At 40.7% G+C, this 16,387-nt stretch overlaps 1 long non-coding RNA gene across 4 annotated transcripts in view; it reads right to left on the bottom strand.

Annotated features, from left to right (window-relative positions):
- LOC147917563 (uncharacterized) overlaps positions 1–16,387 on the bottom strand; it is a 405,125-nt gene that overhangs the window by 232,349 nt on the left and 156,389 nt on the right. For all 4 annotated transcript variants that reach the window (XR_015550660.1, XR_015550653.1, XR_015550658.1 and 1 more), the window contains 2 exons: positions 1,107–1,480; positions 354–438 (listed from right to left, as the gene is read on the bottom strand). This is a non-coding gene — a long non-coding RNA (uncharacterized LOC147917563). The remainder of the gene's footprint in view (positions 1–353; positions 439–1,106; positions 1,481–16,387) is intronic.

The following is a 16,387-nucleotide window of genomic DNA, read 5'->3' on the forward strand; positions in this document are numbered from 1 at the left end:
CTACTGGAAAAGAAAAATTCTTGAAAACAATCTATTTATTATAGATCTTTCATCTTATCCAGGGGAAACTGGGGCTCCCACACATGAAGGGGCTTGCTCAAGATCACTCAAATAGTCAAGATGGACAGGGTTATGCCATTGTAACAAGAACTCCAAAGATCCCAGTGGCTTAACACATCAAAGGTATATTTCTTGCTCACACGACATGCACAACACATCTGTTCATATTCCCTCAGGAACCCAGACTGACAGAGGCTCCGTCTTAACACATGCTTGCATAATTACCACAGCCAGAAAAGGAAAGCTGGCATCGGGCACTAGTGAGTCAATGCTGCTAGCCAAAAGTGACGTACCTCTCTTCCACTTACATCCCATTACCAAAGGAAGTGACATGACCACATCTGACTTCAGGGGCCCAGGGAAGTGCAATCCTTGTACCTAGTAGGAAGGAATTGAGCAGCAATATTTGTGAACAGTCCTAATGACAACCAGAGTCACATAGCTGGTTAAGTGCAGGGCCAAAACTAGAACTCTAGTCTTCCAACACCCTGTTTATGTGTTTTTCTATTTCCCTTTCCCTCAAGGTCTAGATCAAATCCTACCTTCTTCACAAAGCTATCCCTGATTATCCTGGCCCATTTTGCTCTCTCCCTTTATTCCACTCCTCTGACTCTTTAAACTCCATCTGGATACGTTAGTAACTGTCCTCAAATGAAATCCAACATCTTCCCTCCCTTAAGTCTGGGGAATACTTGTGAGGTAAACATAATTCTTTACTGAACACACACACACATATATGTAGTTTTTAAGAAACCTCTCCATTGATGCTTGATCCTACAGTCTCAAAAATGGGGGCTAGAAAGTAAAAGATCCTTGTCTTTTGGACTCGGTAGAATATAAAACAGGGAGAATTTAAGTTAAGAAGGCGTAGTCCCAAACTTAAGAAGGGACAGTACAAATTGATCCATGGAAGGCATTTTGACTCTATGAAGCAATGTTGGCTAGGCTGGATATTATTTAGTCTTGTCTTGTTTCGTTCTACAATCAGCATTCACTCCCCTTCCTCTCTTCTGCTCCCCTCTGTATCACAGGCTCTGGACACCTACCACTACAGTTTGCGGATTCCCTTGTGTGCAGAGGGATGGATGTAATTTACATCCTGCCGATGAGATGCATTCACATGAGATTTGAAAGGAGTAAAAGAGGCAGAAGTCATTTTCTTCTTCCTCCAGCAGTGGCACCAGATACATGGGCTTTGTACAAATAAGTTTTTCAACAGCCTCTGCATTCCCCTGCCATTCACTCATCTCAGGGTGTGAAGAAGCTGTGAAGTCAGCAGCAATTTCCTGCAGGTTCCTGTCTCACAGGTGGCAGCACTCTGACTCTGGACCACGGGAGTATGGCAAAATTGAAAACTGAGGGCTGAGTCCCTGACTTTCACTCTTCCAGGCTTCGCAGCGGTTTGTAAGCACCCAAATACCTGCAAAAAATTATATATATAAAATTCTTGTTTTCCTGACTGAACCCCTATTGAAACAATTTATCTTTTTTAATCATTTACTTCCGAGTATAAAAGTAATACATGAAGTGTAATAAATATATTTAAAGCAATTGTAACCCACTACCCAGCTATATACCAGCTATATGTATATTTTATTCTTTTTTTTAAATAATTTTTTTTATTTATTTATTTTTTCCCCCAAAGCCCCAGTACATAGTTGTATGTCATAGCTGCACATCCTTCTAGTTGCTGTACGTGGGACGCAGCCTCAGCATGGCCGGAGAAGCAGTGCGTCGGTGCGCGCCCGGCATCCGAACCCGGGACGCCAGCAGCAGAGCGTGTGCTCTTAAGCACAAAGCCACGGGGCCGGCCCTGTATATTTTATTCTACTCCCTTTTCTATACAACACTGTTCCACTCCTAATTCATAGAGATTTCAATATACACATAGATGAATTCAATACCCTAGTTTTTCGGTTCCTGGAGCTCCTCTCCTCAATACTTCAGCCACTCACTCCCATAGCCATGTCCATAATGACCTTGTCATTACCAATAACTGCAACCCCTCCATGAACTCATTTGCATGCATCTCACTCCCTGACCACCATCTACCTTTCCAGCTCACATCCTCTGCCACCCAGACTCCATCAACACTAAGACCCATGATAAGACCTTCAATTCATTGGTCCTACCAACTTCTCATTCTCCCTCACCCATTGATACCTCCTCTTCCCTCCTTACCCAGCTTATTCTTTGGTAAATAATTATAATCAATTCACTGCCTTGTATTGCCTCATCTCCCTTGCCCCTCTCTTGCTTCATCACATTTGCTGTGGCAAAACCACAACATTAATTAAATCCAACTTGCCACCTATACTATGCCTGCCGCTGTGCAGCTGAAGGTGACGGAAGAAAAACATACAATCTATGATAACTGGTCTCACTCTAAATCCATAAGCGTGAACCGCAAATAGGCTCTTAATGCTGCCCAACAATCATACTTTATTTTCTTAGTCTATTCACTCGTTTATAAACCTAGGTAATCATTTCATATCTCCTCCTCTCTTCTCAACCTCTAAACCCTGTAGCCCCAATCATCACTCTCAACCAATGTCCTTGATGCCTACTTCGTGAAGAAAATCCTCAGTACTTTATCTACCCCTCTACAGTATCTGTACTCATATACTGTGCCTTCCTGTATGTTCCAAAGTTCAACTATTTATGATCCTGTCTTAAAAGCCAACATTCCCACTTATCCACTAGATGCTATCCCCTCCAGCCGAGTCATAGACATCATTCCAGCAATTCTCACCATTCTCTCACACATCAATTATCCCACTCCAGTAGATCTTTCCCATCAGAAATATGTTTCATTTCTCCCATCTTTAAAAATTAAACTCTCTTTTAAACCCTCATTCCCTGACATCTTATATTCAATTATCTGCTGCCCTTTGCAGCAAAACTTCCCAAAAGATTTGTCTATGCTTGTTTTCATAAATTCCTCTTCCTATTTTCAGTTAAACCTATCAAATAAGGTGTTTGCCCACAAGACCCCACCAAAACTTGTGTGGTTGAGGTCACAAATGACCTCCATGATGCTAACTCCAATGTCATCTGAGTTCTCATCTCTTTGACACTTCCAGAACACCACACTCTTCTAGCTTTCCTCCTGCCTCACAGGTTCCTCCTTCTCAGTTTCCTGGTAGGTTCTTCCTCTTATCTCAATCCTCTTAGTTTTTTAGCGCCCCAGAACTCTTCCTTAGCTGTCCATGCTCTTTGGGAATCTTATCCAGTCTGACAGCTTTAAATACCATCTATCTCCCAACTTTTCTCAACTTTTACCCTCTAACCTAGACATCTCTTCAGAATGCCAGACTCATACACCTAACTGCCTACTCAACATGTCCATTTGGTGTATACACGACATCTTAAACTCAGGAAGTTCAAAATTCAATTCCTATGCTCCTCCAGAAACCTACTCTACTGGCAGTCTACTCCACCATCTCAAGGACAGCACTATTCTAGTTGCTCAGGCCAAAAATTTTGACATTATATTTGATTCCTCTCTTTCTCTCATACTCTACATCTAAAACTGTCTGCAACAGCTGTCACTATCCTGAAAATACGTCCAGAATCTGTCCACTTCTCATTATCTCCGCTGCTATCACCCTAGCCCAAGCCACCTCGTTTTTTACTTGAATTACTATGAAGCCTTCTAATTGGTCTCCCTGCTTTCTCTCTTAGCCCCTAAAGTCTACTCTCAAAGCAACAACCAAAGTGATCCTTTTAAAACCTAAGTCAGATAATATCACTCCTTTGTTCGAAACTCTCCAGAGGTTCCCATCCCACTCAGAGTAAACCCAAAGTCTTATAAAGCCTCACATTTTCCAGCCTCCTTGTTCATCTCTGACCTCATACCTTATTGCTTTCCTTTTGACTCACTTTGCTGCAGGTATTCTGGTTTCCTTGCTGTCGCTAAAATGGGCTCCTTCCTTAAAGCCTTTGTGCTGACTGTTCCCTCTGCTTGGAACACTTTTCCCACAGATACTCACATGGCTGCCTCCCTCACCACTCATGAATGCTGCCCCTGTGAGGTCTCCCTTGACCAACCCTATTTAAAATTACAGTCCTCCCTATTCCACCTCCTACCTCCAACCCCTGCTGGCTCTGTCTTCAAACTACATCCAGAATCTAGTTCTTTTCCCCCTTTTCAATCACCTATTGTACCCTTATTTCCCTTAAGCTTACCTCATAATACTTATCATCTTCTAACTTATTATGTAACTCATTTATTTCTTACATTTGTTGTTTATTGCCTTATTTCTCTAACGAGAATACATGCATAACAAGACCAGGAGTGTTTTGTTCACTGATATATCTCAAGTGCCTAAAATAGTGCCTGGCACATATTAGGTGCTTAATGAATAATTGTTGAACAACGTCATATACATTTTAACATATGTGCTTTTTTGAAAGGCAGGGTCATGTCATAGCATGAGCAGTCGGAGAACAAGGATCCAAGATCATGCTCTACCATCATTTCTCTACCTCTTCAGGACACCCTCTTCTCCACCTTTCAAAAGAAGAATGTCACAGACACTATTAGTGTGCCACCCATTTGCCCTTCATACTCACCATTCAGTGCACACCTACAGTTTCTTACTGCAAGCACCTGCAATTCTGTGCTTGAAGGCTTTCCCTGGCCGCAGGGATGAGCTCTGCCATGCACAGGGTGGGGAAGAAGTGCCAAGGAGTTAACATCCTGTAGCAATCTTGACCAATGTCATGTGGTTGTTGATAGATAAATGAATCAGTTTCTTCTTCTCTCAGGTGGGAAAACTCAGGTATGTTCTACACTGTCCTCCCAGTTGCCCACTGGGAACCTACACATTAATGCACCCTGTATTGGCTGCCTTCCCTTTCCATGTCATTCCCCACTCCCCTACTGGTGCTGCCTGGGATCACCTCCTGAATAAACAATTTGCATTCAAATCCTTCTTACAGTGTATGCTTTGTAGGGGGAACCCAAGCCAAGACAAAGCATTTGAATCAATGCTTGTCAAAATTGTGTGTTACACAATCCTTTAAGTTTCCCCAGAGGTGCCCATAGGCTCTCATAAAGTGGTAGAGACCAAACAGTAGGAATTCAGAAGCATCTCAAAAACTACCCAAAGCAGTTTTATTTTTATCTATTTTATGTATACTGTGGTTCCTCGTAAGATTTCTACAAAATAAAATATAATAAAGCTTCCTCTGCAAAATGTAAAACTTTGGAAGCCACAAAACTAGATGATCTCTAGTGATCTCTAATGCCCCTGTTAGTTCAATATTTGATGCTACTATTAACACTTTTGTGAATGTTCACACCCAAGGAAGTTTTCCACATTAGCTTTTGTTATGAGGTTGTTGCATGCTTCTCATGGAAGTACTGGAAACTGCTAAATTGGGAAAGTTTCCCAATAAATTAGAAATGTATACATCTGGGCTTATTGTGGCATCCTCATACCTGGCTAGGTGTCACTGCTTGGAGATGATCCCCTTCCTCCTGGATAGTGGAATGTCACTCACACCCACAAGACCTGTTTCTCTCCTGTCACCTCTTTCCTAAACATCATAGGCACTGATAACCTGACTTGAGGGATGAACAGCTTGAGAGGAAACTCTGCTCTCTTTCTCTTTTCCCAGTTAAAATCAGGCCAAGTGTTTGACATTTTGCTTGGGAGCTGGGCCACTGGTGACTTTCCACTGAGGAGTTGGCATTTCCAACAGGCTCCTATTGTGCAAGTGAGGGTTGTTTGTTTATCATAAATTAGATCATGTTTAACTTGGCTTCAGGGCATACCAATATGGACAAAGATATGTTAATAATTGCACACCTACTCCCCACCCCTCACAGCTTTGCTGCTATTTGCTTAAATCCACCAGCACTAATCTAATTCATCCCTTTATTCCTGGTTATATCTGTCATTATAAGAATTCCCAGATTCCAACATCAGCCCTCACTGCCCACATCCTAATCCTCATAAGGTTCTATACATCTCCTATTTCTTCCCCCTTTCCACCCCTCCCCAACTGCTGAAACCATTCTGCTGTGCTCTCTGGAATTCAGTTAGTCATCAGCAAAACCTCCTCTACTTTTTACATCTAGCTCTACCTCTCTGAGAGTTCCCTTTACTATCTTGTTCTAACTAAAACCTAGCTCCTGTGAAGATGCTACTTCCCTGAAGCTCTCACAACAGAGCCTGTTTTTTCTTCCACAGCCATCAAACAACTGGACTTGGGGGGTGCAGTAGGTGACATCTTTGCTCTTCATTGCCACTTTAATTCTCCCTCCCTCTTCCCTAAAAACTTCCAGCTTTGAATCTCAAGTCATTGGATTGTATTACCTTGTCCGCTACATTACTACTGTCATCCAGCAACCCCCAGATCAATCTCACCTTGTTTCTCATGGATTTTAGCTCTTGGTTCACTAGCATTCTAATACTATTCCTGTTTTAATTTTTGGCAATTTCAACACACATATAAATGATCCTTCCAATACCCTAGCCTCTATGGTCCTCCACTTCCTCTTCCCCATCATCTTGCCCTTCATCCTACCTCAACTGCTGATTTCCATGGTCATAGGCTGGACTTTGTCATTATCAATTACTGAAATACTCAGACTCCAAGTAACATATCAATCCACCTGACAGCATCACGCCTCCATGCTCTGCCTTCCCACCTGTTAAGATAGACAAACATATTCCTATCTAAAGCTTTCCTCTCCAATTTCACACGAAACTCCACCCCCTTCACCTATGCAAGGGCTTCTCAGAAATACTCCCCTCATCAATTTTTCCATCTCTACCGAATCTTTCCAAACAGAACAAACGCATGCCATTATTTTTCCCATCTTAAAAAAAAGAAAAGCTCTGTATTGACTAACTTTCCTCACAAGTTATTGCCTAATTTTTTTGCACCCTTTTGCTGCAAAACTCCTTAAAGAAGTGCTACGTAATTTGTGTCTCTAATTCCTCTCTTTCTTCCCTCTCTTCAACCCACTCCAATCATCTCATCTTTGTCTGTATCATTCCATCAGAACTGTTCTTGAGTGGGTTCAGAACCTCTGTGTTGCTAAATCTTACTCTTACTTGACTTCTCAGCATTTGACATAATTCATCACTCTTTCTTCCTCGATACTTTCTTCACATGACTTCCAGGCCACCATAATCCCTTGATTTTCCTCCTACCTCAGTGCTCCCTCCTTCTCAATCTCCTTTCCTTGCACTTCTTTTCTCTCTTACCTCTTAATATTGGAGGACCCCAGATATATGGTTTGAAAGTATTTTCTCCTATTCTATAGGTTGCCTTTTCACTCTGCTGATTGTTTCTTTTTCTGTACAAAAGGTTTTTAGTTTGATGTCGTCCCACTTGTGTATTTTTGCTTTTGTTGCCTGTGCTTTCAATGTCATATCCATGAAATCACTGCCATGATTAATATCATAAAGCTTTTCCCTTATATTTTCTTCTAGGAGTCTTATAATTTCAGGTCTCACATTTAAGTCTTTCATCCATTTTCAGTTGCTTTTTGTGCATCGTGTGAGATAAGGGTCCAGTTTCATTCTTTTGTATGTGGATATCCAGTTTTCCCAGTACCATTTATTGAAGAGACTATCCTTTCCCCATTGTGTATTCTTGGTACCCTTGTTGAAGATCAGTTGACTGTATACGCATGGATTTATTTCTGGGCTTCCTATTCTGTTCCATTGGCCTATGTGTCTGCCTTTATGCCAGTACCATGCTTTTTTGGGGAGCTGGGGAGAGTCAAACTCTTTTGATTACTGTAGCTTTTGTTAATCTCCAAAACATATGAGGAACTCAACTCAATAGCAAAAAAATTAAATAAATAAAAGAACCTGATGTAAAAATGAGCTAAGGACTTGAAAAGACATTTCTCCAAAGAAGACATACAAATTCCAACAGTTATATGAAAAAATGTTCAAAATCACTAGTCATCAGGGAAACGCAAATCAAAGCCAAATGAGATATCACATTCACACATAATAGGATGGCTATTATCAAAAAAGCAAAAGATAAGTGTTGGTGAGGATGTGCAGAAATTGGAACCTTTGTATATCATTGTTGGGAATGCAAAATGGTGCAGCCACTAAAGAAAACAGCAGGGAGGTTCCCACAAGAATTGAAAATAGAACTATCATATAATCCAGTAATCCCACTTCTGGATATTTATCAAAAAGAATTTAAATCTGGATCTCAAAAAGATATTAACACTCCAGTGTTCATTCCAGCACTCTTCACAATAGTCAGGACATAGAAATAACCTAAATGTTCATCAGTGGATGAATGGATAAAGAAAATGTGTCATGTACATACAATGGAATGTTATTCAACCTTAAAAAAGAGGGAAACCCTGCAATATGCAACAACATGGATGAAACTTAAGACATGCTAAGTGAAATAAGCCAGTCACAGAGGGACAAATACTATATGACTCCAATTATATGAAGAATCTAAAATAGTCAAATTCATAGAAACAGAGAGCAAAATGGCAGTTGCCAGGGGTAGAGGGGAGGGGAAAGGGGGAGTTGCTAATCAATGGGTTTATAGCTTCAGTAATGCAAGATGAATAAGTTCTAGAGATCTACCGTACAACAGTGTGCCTATAGTTAACAACATTGTATTGTATACTTAATAATTTGTTAATAGGGTAGATCTCATGTTAAGTGTTCTTACTACAATGAAATACAACGTAAATTTATTAAATATATATTGGAGGGCCCCAGAGCTCACTCTTTGGTTGAAGTCTCTACTCCATCCTTACTCACTCCTTTGGCTATCATCAAAGTGATACGGTTTTTGAATACCATCTTTATGCCAAGGACACTCAAATGGATATCTGTAATCCAAATCTTTCTCCTGAACTCCAGTCTTATATATCCAACTGCTTACTTGGCATCTCCACATACATGTCTGCCTTAGTTTTCTATTGTTGTAGAATAAATTACAAATAATAGTCACTTAAAACAACAGCCATTTGTTATCTCAGTTTCTGTAGGTCAGAAGTTTGGGTGGGCTGGACTAGGTTCTCTACTTGGGATCTGACAAGGCCAAAATCAACGTGTTGGGTGGGCCGAGCTCTTATTGAAAGGTTCTAGGGAAGAATTGGATTCCAGCTCATTCAGTTGTTGACAGAATTCAGTTCCTAGCAGCTGTAGGACAGATGTCCCTATTTCCCTGCTGGTTGTTAGCTAGGCTGCTCTCAGCTTTCTAGGGGGCACCCACATTCCTTGTCATGTGGCCTCCTCCATCTTCAAGTCAGCACCAGCGTGTAGAAATCTTTTCATACTTCAAATCTTTCTTACTGCCCCCTTCTGCTTTTTTATTCTGCCACCAGCCAGAGAAAACCCTATAATTTTAAAGGGCTCACATGATTATACTGAAAGATAATCCAGGATAATCTCCCTATTTTAAATTTAACTGATTCGTAACCTTATTGCAAAATCCTTTTGCCCTGCAACGTAACATATTCACAGGCAACATATCTCATTATATTCATAGTCCCAGGAGTTAGGGTAGGCAACCTGGGGGAGGAGAACATGTTTATAATTCTGCCTGCCACAATATCTAATTGACATCTCAAACTCAGCATGTCCAAAACTGCTATTCTGCCACAAAGCCTGCTTCATCCTCAACTTTCCCCATCTCAGTTGCTCAGGTCAAACACCATGAAGTCATTCTTGGCTCCTCACTTTCTCTCACATACCACATCTAATCTATCAGCAAATCCTATTGACTCTACCTTCAAAATGTGTCTAAAATATGACCACTTCTTACCACCTCCACTGCTAATGCCCTTCAAACCATCATCATCTCTTGCCTGGATTAGGCAATAGCAACTCAATGGAGTCCTTGCTTCTGTTCTTCTTTCTGACCACCTATGTACAACACAGTAGCTGGAGGGATCCTCTTGAAAACTAAATCAAATCAGGTTCCCCCTCATTTTAGTAAGATTTAAAGCCAAAATCCTTACAATCCTTACAAGGCTCTCCATGATCTATCCTTTCTCCCTTTGCCTCTTTGACCTCATTACTTATTACTCTCCCTCTCACTAATTCTGCTCCAGCTACTCTGGTCTCCTTGTTCTACCTCAAACATACCAGGCATGCTCTACCCCCAAGATCTTTGTAGTGGCTATTCTCTCTACCTAGAATGCTTTTGTTTCAAATATATAAATAGTTAACTCAATAACCTCAAGTCTTATCTATAATGCCACCAGTTCAATAAGGTCCACCCTGACCATCCTGTTTAAAACTGCTACCTGTCCCTACATTTCCAATCCCTCTTACCCTACTCTAGCATTTCTCTGTTCAACAGTACTTACCACCTTCTAGCAATTATATAATTTACTTTTTTATTATGATTATTATTGCCTGTCTCCCCACCTCCTCCCCCCGTACTAAAATGTTAATTCTAAAAAGGAAGAGATCATGACAGTTTTGTTCACTGATGTATCCCAAATGCCTAGATACATAGTACCTGGTCAATAAATGGTTGAATGAGTGAATGTATTAATTATATATAAGATAGAGATATGTATTCATTCCTGGGGGGTAAGGTGAGGCAAGATTGGAAAGAATAGACCACAAAGAGAGCTTTAAAATTCTATTACATGCCTACTCTTTAGGTCTCATACATGCCATGAACTGAACAAAAGTCATAGTAAAAATAATTATAACTCCTAGCAGGCTTTCCTTTCACAATCATCTCTCCTGTTGGATCATCTCAATGCGCCAAAGGGTCCAAAAGTTTTGTAACTGCTAACCCCATATTGCTGACCATTAACCTATAGCCAGGCTATTGTACAAAGGCCATGGCCCTAAAGGGGACGTGTTTGACATGCTACAGCAGTTTCCCAAATCTGACATGAAACTTTGCTGACGTTGGGATGAGTTATTTTTCAACCAGAGGTGATAAAGAGGCCACCTGAGACTGAAATCCATTGTTAAGGAAGGAAATAACATCAGACACTGTGGGCAGAACAGGAGATGAGAAGTCTGGAGAATAGATACCAGAAATAGCCAGACCTCCTCCCTACTCTTCGCTCCTCCTTATATAACCACCTCAAGATTTTTTACTTGCTTAAGATGGTCTTTGGGACATGAGTCCACCATCTTCTGATTTTGCTGGCTAATCAAATAAATCTCTTTCTCGACCACTGACTCGTCTTGCAATTGATTGGCATTAGGTTACAGCGAGCAGAATAAGCCCTTGCTTGGTTACGGTTACATAACCAATATCATTCTCTTTGTTCTTCCCATATCAATTCCCTTCCTGATGAGAGCGAAGCTATGTTAAATTTAATAAGGCCCAAGATATAGAAGCAGACCATTGATTACATAGTCCATACTCTTCCCCTACCGCTTGAGCATCTCCTGAGACATACACACGCCCCAAACTTAGAATGCCCCCATCTTGTGTGTCCACAATCAACCCCTCCTTGTCTATCTCTTTCAAATCCTAGGCGCTAAGATACATTTTTTCTGTTACCTTGAGTCTGTAATGTTACTTATCCTTCCTTTGGATAATAAAAATATCTAACATTTACCGAACCTGTACTAAATGTCAGGTATTTTTCTAAGTACTTTATAACATAAAAACACTAAGGTATATACTATTATTGCCCTCTTTTGCAGATGAGAAACCCCAAGCACGCCAGTTTAAGGAATTGCCTGAAGTACTACAGCAAGTAAGGGTGATTGAGCCAAGACTCAAATCCAAGCAACTCTATTTCACCCTCACATTCCACTTACCAACTTTCTCCTTTCCTTTCTCCCAAAGTTAATTGTCTCCTCTTGTTCCCAGAAAAGCACATGGTGACTATCACCTTGCTTAAGGCAGCTGGCAACTTTGCATAGAAGCTGACATCTCATACCATCCTGAAACCAGGCTTCTGACAGGGGGTAGAATGAAATGGTAGAAACCTAGAATGCCCTTTTACTATAGGATGATCAGGAATCTCCAAGTTATAGAGAAACTGTTACATGAATAATAGCTTTTACCTGTAAATTGGTACATATATACACATATGTTATCTAATTTAAAGTCCATTTATTCATTTAAGAAATATTTGTCAAGGGTTTGGTCTATGCCAAGCACTGTTCTAGGCATTGATAACAGTTCCCTGAGATAGGAGACTAGGTATTATCACTCCTATTTCACAAATGAGTTAACCAAGGCTGAGGGAAATCACATGATTTGCCCAAGATCACACCAAGCATTTTGATGGCAAAGCAAGGATTAAACAAGGGCTCCTGACTCATAGTTAAATGTCCTATTATCTAGTCTTTCTGCAAACTGTACATATTTTTCACTAAAACTATTCAAGACAATTTGCTTTATTTAAAATAAAAGCTTACTCGGTCTCTGGACTCTCTGCTACTGTTGTCTGTACTCTATATTTGGTTCTTGTATTATTATTATTATTTTTTTTTTGGTGAGGAAGATTAGCCCTGAGCTAATATCTCTTGCCAACCTTCCACTTTTTGCCAAGGAAGATTGGCCCTGAGCTAAGATCTGTGCCCATCTTCCTCTATTTTATATGTGAGACACCTGCCACAGCATGGCTTGATGAGCGGTGCATAGGCACATGCCCGGGATCCAAAACTGCAAACCCCGGGCTGCTGAAGTGGAGCACGCGAACTTGACCGCTAGGCCACCAGGCCGGCCCCAGTTCTTGTATTTTTAAAAAAGAAATTCGGGAAAGAAAAAAATAACTAGACGGCTCAGCTCTAGTTGGTTGAGACCATGCTTAGAAAGAAAAAAAAACAAAGTATGGTCTCCTAATGAAAATTAGAAGAGAGAGAAACCAGTGGAGCCTGAGGAATTCAAGTGCCTCTGGCACCTTACGAAAACAAGATTCACTTGCTTCCTCTGCCAGCACAAAGATGATGTTGGCAGCAGCCTCCCAACCAGCCTTTCCCTCTTCCTACCAAAGCATCCATTTTGTTTTATTTCACAAACGCTTGTGATATGCCAGGCACTGTTCTACGTACCTTACAAATATTACCTTAAGCAGTCACCATATTGCTCCAGAATCATTTCAGATACATCATCCTCCTCAGAAATCTGCAATGCTTCCAATCGCCTCTCAAAGTGAAAACTCCTTATCAAGGGTCTCAAATACAAGAATGCACCAGAAACTTTTTTTCACAGTATGAAATAAAAGTAGAAGGTCAATTCTACTTCAATTATACCTCAATATAAGGAGAAGATTCAATGCCTTTACCAGTTGAGTTAATTTCCTTCCACACCAGCTTTCCATCTCTGCTCTAGGCACGTAAACACTTACTTGTTTTTACCAAATTTCCCTCCTCTCATCTCAATGCTTTCACATATGCTAATATTCCCTCAAACTCTTTTGATTCAGTAAATTTCAGAGATCCTTCTTATGAAACTATAGCACATTTGAGAAACTGGGGCTCTTCAAGGTCAACTAGTCCAACTCTTAAAGGTATGGAAACCAGGACCTAAGAAATTAAAATAATTTCCCACTAATTAATGGCAGAACTGGGAATTGGACACTGATTTCTAATCCTGAGAAAAATGAGCACATCCTGATGAACAAATTAGAGGTGCTTAGATCATATAGAAAAATTTTTAATTTGGTCAAAATGGATTTATTATTGAGTGAAAATCATTTTTTCTTTAAGACAACCTGTAATTTTCATTTTCTTTTTGAGAATTTCTACACTGTATTGTGTAGTAGAATTGATTTATGCTCTGTATTTCATATTGATCCAAAGGACACTGCCAAGGTTTGCTTTAATCTACAGTTAAAGAAGAAAGTCTCCAAAGTCGTTCCCTGAGAAGTTAATTCCCAGCACCTACACGCTGCTCTTTCACAGTCAGATACCTTACAAGAGTTTAAGGATGTACTTTACCCTTTTCACCATTTCTGCTAAGAGAGAAAAATCGTGTTTAAAATGTCTAGTCATTTTAAACAACATTTCACATTTATATGCCCTCAGGTTTTGTTTAAGAATGCTGCTGGTTGACAGGGAAAAGGCAAGTTCATTGTAAAATTTTCTCCCTATTGTCTCTTCCATTAGGTAAGTGCTTTCTGCACTTTTTTTTTTATAACAGCCAATTTAAATTCAGAAATCATGCCCCTTCCTGACACAAAGAGCAGCAGTGATTACAAGTTAAGGGATGATTGAGCAGAAACATACAATCTGACACTCTAGGAAATTCTGTCAAAGGAGCAACACCTCTCACGTCCCTGATCTATGAGTCCACTTCTGGATACACAAGATTCCCGTCTGGTTGAAACTCCATTACTCAACCTAAACTCCAATGGCTACTACAAGGCTGCCCCAACACCTTAACATTTCTCCTTTGCTCTCTTTGAGTGTGCCCCTTCTCAAATCCTCTTCCTTCCCCCTCTCACATTCTCCCTCACATATTCTCTGTACCTCCATCTCTGTCTCTTGCTCACTATCTCCCTTTCATTCCCCTCTCTCTCATTCACTCCATTCTCTTTCTCATCACTTCTATCTTTGAATCAAAGCATCACAATGTTCGAACTGTGGGGGATCAGAATTTGCCACCCCAAAATGTGTCTCTCTGGCTTGATTATTTTTAACAAAAGACTCAAAAAGAAAGTGACCTTCCTCCCCACAATTGCCTAAAAGAATTTAAGACAGAAGGCCTGTTCTAGGAAGGAGCTAATACCATAAGATAACTACAGTATAATATATCATAGGGGGAATAGACAGGGAGGAGCCTAACAGAGGCCTTTTAATCAAAGTCCTCTCCATCTCCCATTGTCTTTGCAAGGCACAGTCAACATTTGTTTATCCAGCTTGCTTTTCCATCTCCGTATAAATTGCCTTCCTCGCTTTTGAAGTCCCAGACCACTAACACCAACATCCTACTTTGTCCTTAGCTGAAGATGGTATTTAAAGTAGTGGATTCCCACCATTTTGGCAAGCTACTCAGTTTTCCTGGGTTTCTCCCATGTACATATGTTATTAAATTTGTTTGATTTTCTCCTGTTATTCTGTGTCATGTCGGTTTAATTCTTAGACCAGCCAGAAGAACCTAGAGCATAGAGGAATAGTTCTTCCTCCCCTATAGAACTTCAGCTCTATCGATGTTTGAATCTCCTCTAAATGAGTATCTAGCCTCAGTAGTTAGAAATCCCTTCCCTTGTTCAAGCCACCCACGTCTTCCTGAATCTTTCACCTAGAACACCCAGTTCTCAGCCTTCTGCGTCCACAGTTAACAAGTGTAAATCCCTCTCCACATGACCACCCAGATGTCAGTCACTTTTCCAGGCTAAACATCCCAGTCACAGGGCTTCAAATTCCTTTGCCTCACAGTTCTTCCTTGAGACTGTCTCCCTCAAAGTGGGGCACCAGGAATGCACACAAAACTCCTCCAATGTTGTGATATTGCAATTTATAGTAAGAAATTGATATGTGGTGTTCAACCCCATGCCTGGCACAGAGCTCCTAAAAGCTTTGGAATTTCCTGTGATAAGAGAAATAAAGATATCTTTTGATAACAAAAGACATAAGTTAATGAGGTGACTTTTGGAAAGCCCTTAAGTAACCTAAGGATAGGGGCTGGTCCCCAGGGGAACCAACCAGGTGATTAGAGAGTTGGAACTTTCAGTACTTCTCCCCAACCTCCAGGGAGGGGAGAAGGGATTGGGGATGGAAGTTGAATCAATCGCCAATGGCCAGTGATTTTGTTAATCATGCCTGTGTAATGAAGCCTCCATGAAAACCCAAAAGGACAGGGTTTGGAGAGCTTTCAGTTGGTGAACACATGGAGAGCGGTGTGCCTTTTCCCACATACCTTGCCCTATGCATCTCTTCCATCTGGCTGCTCCTGAATTAAATCCTTTTATAATAAATTGGTAATCTAGTAAGTAAAATGTTTCTCTGAGTTCTGTGAGCTGCTCTAGCAAATTAATCAAACTCAAGGAGGGGTCATGGGAACCTCTGATTTATAGCCAGCCAGTCTGAACTGGGGGAGGAAAGGAGAGTAGTCTTATAGGACTGAATCCTTAATCTGTGGGATCTGATGCTATCTTCAGGTAGATAGTATCAGAATTTAGTTGAATTGTAGGATACCCAGCTGGTGTCCTGAGAATTGCTGGTTGGTGTGGGGAACCCTCCCAACAATGGAATTGGTGCCAGACTCTATTTAGATATCAAGGTCAGTTTTGCTGTCTCACTATATGAAGGCTTCCACTATTTAACCTTAATCACTTTTGCCCCTCTTAACCCCCGATCCTACTGCCTGGGTCTTGTAATGTTGGATTTAATACAATTTACAAATCACCAGTCTTATCATGTGTGATGAGCATATTCCTACAGAG

This window comes from Ceratotherium simum, chromosome 3, assembly GCF_057802395.1.
Source record: "Ceratotherium simum simum isolate JZ-2026a chromosome 3, ASM5780239v1, whole genome shotgun sequence".
NCBI lineage: Eukaryota > Metazoa > Chordata > Mammalia > Perissodactyla > Rhinocerotidae > Ceratotherium > Ceratotherium simum.